General features: G+C 36.2%; 1 protein-coding gene across 2 annotated transcripts in view; it reads left to right on the top strand.

The window, feature by feature from the left end:
* LOC111173101 (uncharacterized) overlaps positions 1–6,645 on the top strand; it is a 161,045-nt gene that overhangs the window by 28,049 nt on the left and 126,351 nt on the right. The window lies entirely within an intron of this gene.

The raw sequence follows: 6,645 nt of genomic DNA, 5'->3' as shown, positions 1-6,645 counted from the left end.
TTTTTTCCCCCCATGATTGGATTTGTGACTATTTTAAATACTAGGAACCAAAATACCCATAAGTGAAACATGCCACTAAAGTATCTGTTTATTAATAAAATAAGGCAAAGTTATCGTGTTCCATCAAAAACAAAACAAAACAAAAAACTGGCAGACTATTATTAGTGGTATTAATTTCAGGGCCGGGAATCTTTACAGGGTGCCCGCGAAGTCCCCAGTTTTGCTAGTTTAAAAATTAAACGCATGCCCATCACCCACTGCCTCCATTTTCCACCAAGTTTCATTGCTTCTCCAAGCTCTGGACACCTTCCAAGTTGCCTGTTGGGAGCCCAGGAGGCGGCCCCTGAGATCTTTAAATTGGTCTCTGACGATTTAGAGGTACGTGTACCGGAACGTTGAAGCCAATTTGTTGGTATCAAGTTACCCGAGTTTTCCCACGTGATTGATAACCTAGCAGTTCTGCATACACGAGACTTCTGATTGGCTTGAGGACCGTCTTTAGATAAGGATCTCCGTATCTAAGAACTATGAATGCGCCCTTTTTTGTTTCTTTTGTGGCTTTACTGAAAATGATGGCTTAGTTCTTAAGCACTTAGGTTTTCAGGCCATAATGGGGAAAACCTTTTGGTATTAATCAAAAGAAAGCCAAGGCTTATAAAAAAAGAAGATATAAATCTATCTAGAGGAAAAATGTAGTTTGTTGAAAGCATATGGAAGAAAACCCTGGGCGCCATCCATGACAATGAGGTACATATATACTTGCTTTCGAGGATACAATTTGCAGATAGGACTTTTCCTAGTTTGATGTGAATAGGAAGTGTGCATTTGGTCCATCCCTAATGTTTTCCAGTCTTTTGGGGAACCTCAGTCATCATGGGTCACGGTACCACATTAAGCATCTTTGAAGCATCAGCTACCGCTAGGAAGTCAATATAGAGTGGTTAAGAGTAGAAGCTCTGGGGTCTGGAAGCCTGAGTTAGAACTACTGGGGCCTGGGCAGGCCACCCCAAAATATTCCACAGTGGCATATTGATTATTTTGAATTAAAGTTACTTAAGGAATAGCAGATGCAAGAGGGTCCTTTGAACCTCCTCTCAGTCTCCCTGAAACCAAGGAGCTCCTATGTGAAAGTTACCCTCTCTGTACCCTCCCTGTATTCTACATTTTAAAAAAAGTTGAAATCACAATATTGGAATTGAATGCCAAGATTTGGATATTAGTGGCTGCAAAGAAAAGCATCAGGAGAGAAGACGAAAGGGACTATAAAATGATTGATTTCTTACATGGCTTGTTGAAATTCATCTCATTGCTTTTATATCACAGATCGTGATATGCATGTAAATGTATACAAAGGCCAAGTGAATGGGCATGTGATGGGTAGAAATTTTAGTATGTTCCAGCATATTCACAGGCACTTGAGTTGGGTGACATTGGGTTATGAGGATATTAAAGACAGGGAGTGACCCTTGTTAATTGTAAAGTTTCATACTGAAGCTTCCTTTATTATAGAAAATATCTCATACCACACAAACATTCATAAGTAGAACAAATAATATATAATATAATCATAGCTTTGCCATTAATTGGTTTTAAGCTTTGTTATAAAAGACAATATATTTTAAATTACAGTTCTGAAAATCTTACAGTAATTCCTGTAGGGTGAAAGGATAGAGTTTCTCAGGTTTTGATTTTGATGAAGAATTTTGAATTTTATTGTGTAGCTTTTAAATTTAATTATTTCACATCAGTAACTCCATAGATTAGATTTTTAATTCTAGAGGTGTTTCAATTAATATTATTTTAGAAAGTTATCACCACTGGAACTTACTTTACATAGTCATTTAAAAAGGAACACAGAATTATTAGTAGCTTGGAAATCACTAAATTGCAGTATTTAAAAGGCTAAAGTTTCAGGGCTTCCCTGGTGGTGCAGTGGTTGAGAGTCCGCCTGCCAATGCAGGGGATACGGGTTCGTGCCCCAGTCCGGGAAGATCCCACATGCCGTGGAGCGGCTGGGCCCGTGAGCCATGGCCGCTGAGCCTGCGCATCCGGAGCCTGTGCTCCGCAACGGGAGAGGACACAGCAGTGAGAGGCCCGTGTACCACACAAAAAAAAAAAAGGCTAAAGTTTCATTTTTTAAAGTTATGTTACATTTTGTAAAAGTTTGTGAATATAACTTCACTGAAAGATCAAATTTTAAGCGTAACCAAACTCTGTAAATATCCCCAGGCATATTTACAATTTCACTCTTTACAAAAATTAAGTTACATGCAGATCTGAATTAATAACAATGATTCCCCTTTACTTTGGCATATATAAATAAGAGTTGACTCTGCAGATTTCATAGTCTTTATCCCCAGTGTCCTGTATTAAGTTTGGAACATCAGTTAACCTCTTCTGTTGACAGTGTTACCAAGAAAAAGATGTCTTATTATTAGTAACATTAATTTCTAATGCTAGAACTGAAGTTAGTAACCTCAAGTTGGTGTCCTTTTCCTGGCATTTGCCTGCTAACTTCTTTGTTTATAAGTGTACCAATTGTTTAGAATTGTGTGAACATTCTTTTCACTTTCCTATAGAATGAATATATAAGGAAATGCAGTAAACAGTTTGCCTGATAAAATTTCTGTTTGAAGTTGTAATTAAATAAGAATGTGGCGGTGGGGGATAGTTAGGTGTAATTTGCCTAAAGGTAGAAGAAAGCTTATATACCCTCTCATAATGTCTCCAGACTCATGATACTATTGCTGTTGAATGGGAAAGTCCACGCTGGTTAGAATTACTTCCTAGAGCTTGCATTGTGATGCCTTCTTCAGGTTAATATATTTAAAAACATGAAAATTGGAGGTTACTCACAGATAAATAATTTAGGGGATATGAAACCACATTTGGCAAGTAAAATTATACAAAAAATATAAATAACAACAACAATATCAACAATAACCAGCTTTGGTGGGATAGCAGTTTAGAGGTACGTTTTGAAACTTAGCTTGGCTCCATCTAGCAAAATTTTAAATGCAGTTCTCTTTGACAGAGAAATTTTATCTCTAGAAACATACCTTACAGATACCTTCCTTTACAGATATCTCACCTAAGTAGGTAGCAATATTTGTACAAAAATGTACTTAAAACATTTGCAATAGCAAAATGCAAAACATTCTTAAATAGGGAACAGTTTTAAATAAATTAATTTGAAAAGGATGTACACCTACATGTACTTCTATGCAAGCATGTCCAACTTATATTAAGTATGAAATATTTAAATTACACTACAGTTTGTACAGTATGATCTTATGTAAAAACTAGATGTATGCGTGAGCATGGTTTGTATAAACTTATCTTTAATGGACACATAGGAAACTATGATAGAATTCAACCTCTGAAAAGGTAAACTGGGTTGTTTTTTTTTTTTTTTTTTTGGCGGTATGCGGGCCTCTCACTGTTGTGGCCTCTCCCTTTGCGGTGCTCCGGACGTGCAGGCTCAGCGGCCATGGCTCACGGGCCCAGCCGCTCCGCTGCATGTGGGATCTTCCCGGACTGGGGCATGAACCCGTGTCCGCCTGCATCGGCAGGCGGACTCTCAACCACTGCGCCACCAGGGAAGCCCATCTGGGGTTTTATAGGAAGGGGACTTTTACTTTTTACCTTTACTCTTACGCTGGTAATTTATTTTTAGCAATCAATATGTATTGCGTTTATAATCTTCAAATCGTAAAATAGCCAACAAACAAAAATAAGTTGACAATCAAAAACACCCCCCCACCCTTCCCCAAACTCCACCAAGCTGCTGTATAACCAGAAAACTGGCACAGTGGATTTTTGTTTTTATAATAATACTTGGAATCCAGAAAATAGTTTGAAAAATGTAGTTGCTAGTTTCTATGAATAAATGATTACAGTATTGATGCTTTCATAGGGAGAAAAATGCTATTTTTTAGTGTTATATTACAGTTAAAAGTTACAATAAGTCATTTGGTATACTGGTAAATTTTGAGCTCTGATCATCAGAGACTGCTTAAAATCTTGACCACTTCAGAGTTACATCGATAGGAATCCTTAAAGTTAGTTCATTTTATGCTAAATGAGAACATTTACTGAATTTATGTATACATTCTCAAAATTATTAGGATTTCTTTCTAATGTTGGGTATAAAATCCTAATTTTAGTATATATGTAAAATATACACAGATTAGTGTATTCATACAGATATATACATAAAATATACATATCAAAAGTATCTGTTATATATAACATGTAAAATAAAATACATGATAATCCTGTTTTATTGAACCAGCAATGACTAGGTATTAATGGAAAAAATTTTCATACGTGGTTTGTCTTTAGCAATATAATTTTAAAGCACAACAATTTTTAATAAAATTTATGCCAGTAATTTAAAAAAAATTTGCCAGAGGTGCTTTTTAGGCTCTTGGTTTAAACAAAAGCCAGTGTATAGAAATGAATATCGGAACAATCATTAATCCTACTGCATTAAAAAAACTCTGTCTATAAATTTCAAGCCAATAACATTCATGTTTTTACATAGAAATTTTCCTCCTAAAAGACTTTGTAATTAGTGGAAAATGTATATACCAGTAAAGAGCAGCGTGCAAGAAAGAGATGCATTTACTTGTAGAAATAACCATATGTTAAGAAACAATGAGGGCTTCCCTGGTGGCAGAGTGGTTGAGAGTACACCTGCCGATGCAGGGGGACACGGGTTCGTGCCCCGGTCCAGGAAGATCCCACATGCTGCGGAGCGGTTAGGTCCGTGAGCCATGGCCTCTGAGCCTGCGCGTCCGGAGCCTGTGCTCCGCAACGGGAGAGGCCACAACAGTGAGAGGCCCATGTACCGCAAAAAAAAAAAAAAAAAGAAACAATGAATCATTTTTGTTTGTGGTTTTTATATAAAACTTGTCTGTGGATTCTTTTTTCCCTGTGAATTTTTTCCCTTATAACTTTTTCTCCTGGCAACAATAGTGAATAAAATTTTAGAGATAAGCTTTATTTTAAGGGCATAAGGGCATATATGCCCTTCCTAACACACATAATACCAAACAAATACTCATACTCTCTACTGAAAAAATCAAATGAAACTCCCCCCGCCTCCGCCAAATGGCCCAGTTAGAGTACAGTCGTACACTCAGAATTCTACAATCCAGTATCCCTGGGCAACTTGTTCTTGTATCATTGATATGCCCAAATGTACACTGGGCTAGAACATTGGGCTATGAAAACCTAAAACTTACATTTACTCTATAAAAAGACTTCCTTTGTTCATCTATGTCTCTTTCCCCCACTATACATTTTCTTTAAAACTATAATACATCATAAAAATACGAACTTGAATATGATGTGGATTCTTCCAGAAATAAAATTTATTCCTTTTTCTCCTGATTCTCCTGATGCACATAGTGAATAGTGTTTGCCTTATTAGACAATGAACAGTCGTTAAGAACAATGAGGAGGGCACTGAGCTGTTTTTCCCCTCCTTTCAATTATAACCCCAACATCCCATCCATTACTGCCTCCTCCCAAAGAGAATGACTCCTTCTATTCAGAAGTAAAAGCAGCTCTACCTGACAACATTCTGAAATACTTTGCCCACTTTTCTTTTCATAACCTCCATTTACTAGACCGGTATTTTCCTCTCTCCTTATCAAAGCATGAACTCAATAACTGCTTTCTTCTTCCATGTTGGATAAATGGATGTGGGAACTTTATTCCAGATTAAAATAGTGGAAAATTAAGAAAACAGTGCTCTTAGTGTGAAGGGCAAGGCCAATGATTTTCATAGAACTATAGAAAGCATATTTAATCAGAAATAATGAGATCTGAATTATAATTCACTCTCTGCAAGAAACTCAATAATTTGACATTGAACAAGTCAAACTCTCTGGACTTCACTTTCCTCCTTTTAAGAGATTGGGCTACATCTCATAAATTTCCATTTAATTCTGTATTTTTGCTTTTGTATTATTTTCATGTTAAACATCTCATGGTATGAGTGGAAATAAAGACAGGCTATAACATTTTTGTGTGTGCAAGATTTTTAAGGTGTATGAGTTTTCTAAATAACAATCTTTTAACAAAAGATTGAGCCTTATTTATTGTCAGGCAGACCTAAACAAACATGATTATCATTGGAAAGCTAAACTCTGCTAACTTCAGTATTGACCACTTTTTCCTGGGACAGTGATTTCTGTCAATGTTAACATGGGTAATGTGTCACCTTAATCAGAATTCATTAAGTGCCAACAGTTTACTTTCTGAGGAATCTCTGTTTAAGGTCAATTAAATAAAAATGTCAAAGCCAGTGTTGTTAAGATTTTTGCCACATAAGAGTCAAATTATTTTATGTTTAGCCTTTTTGATTAAAAGTAGTGGTCAAAAGATGTTGAAACCCTCAAAGGTGATTTTGAAGATAGAGAAGTGCTGGAGCTACCCAGGCAGCAACCAGAAACAGTTAGGAAAAATGTACTAAATGCTTCATTCTTTCTCTAGGCTGCATTGCAAATTACATTTAATATTTCAGGCTTGTTGCATTTTAAAATAAAGCCTCCAACTAAGCAATTTTCAAGACAGTCAAAAGATATTGCTTAAAATTTTCCTTTTGCTATAGAAGTGAAAAGAGTGATTGTCTAT

Source organism: Delphinapterus leucas, chromosome 2 (genome assembly GCF_059928025.1).
Source record: "Delphinapterus leucas isolate spDelLeu-1000000601 "Yukka" chromosome 2, BTC_Dleu_Yukka2, whole genome shotgun sequence".
NCBI classification, from domain to species: domain Eukaryota; kingdom Metazoa; phylum Chordata; class Mammalia; order Artiodactyla; family Monodontidae; genus Delphinapterus; species Delphinapterus leucas.
This window is presented reverse-complemented; position numbering and strand designations above follow the sequence as displayed.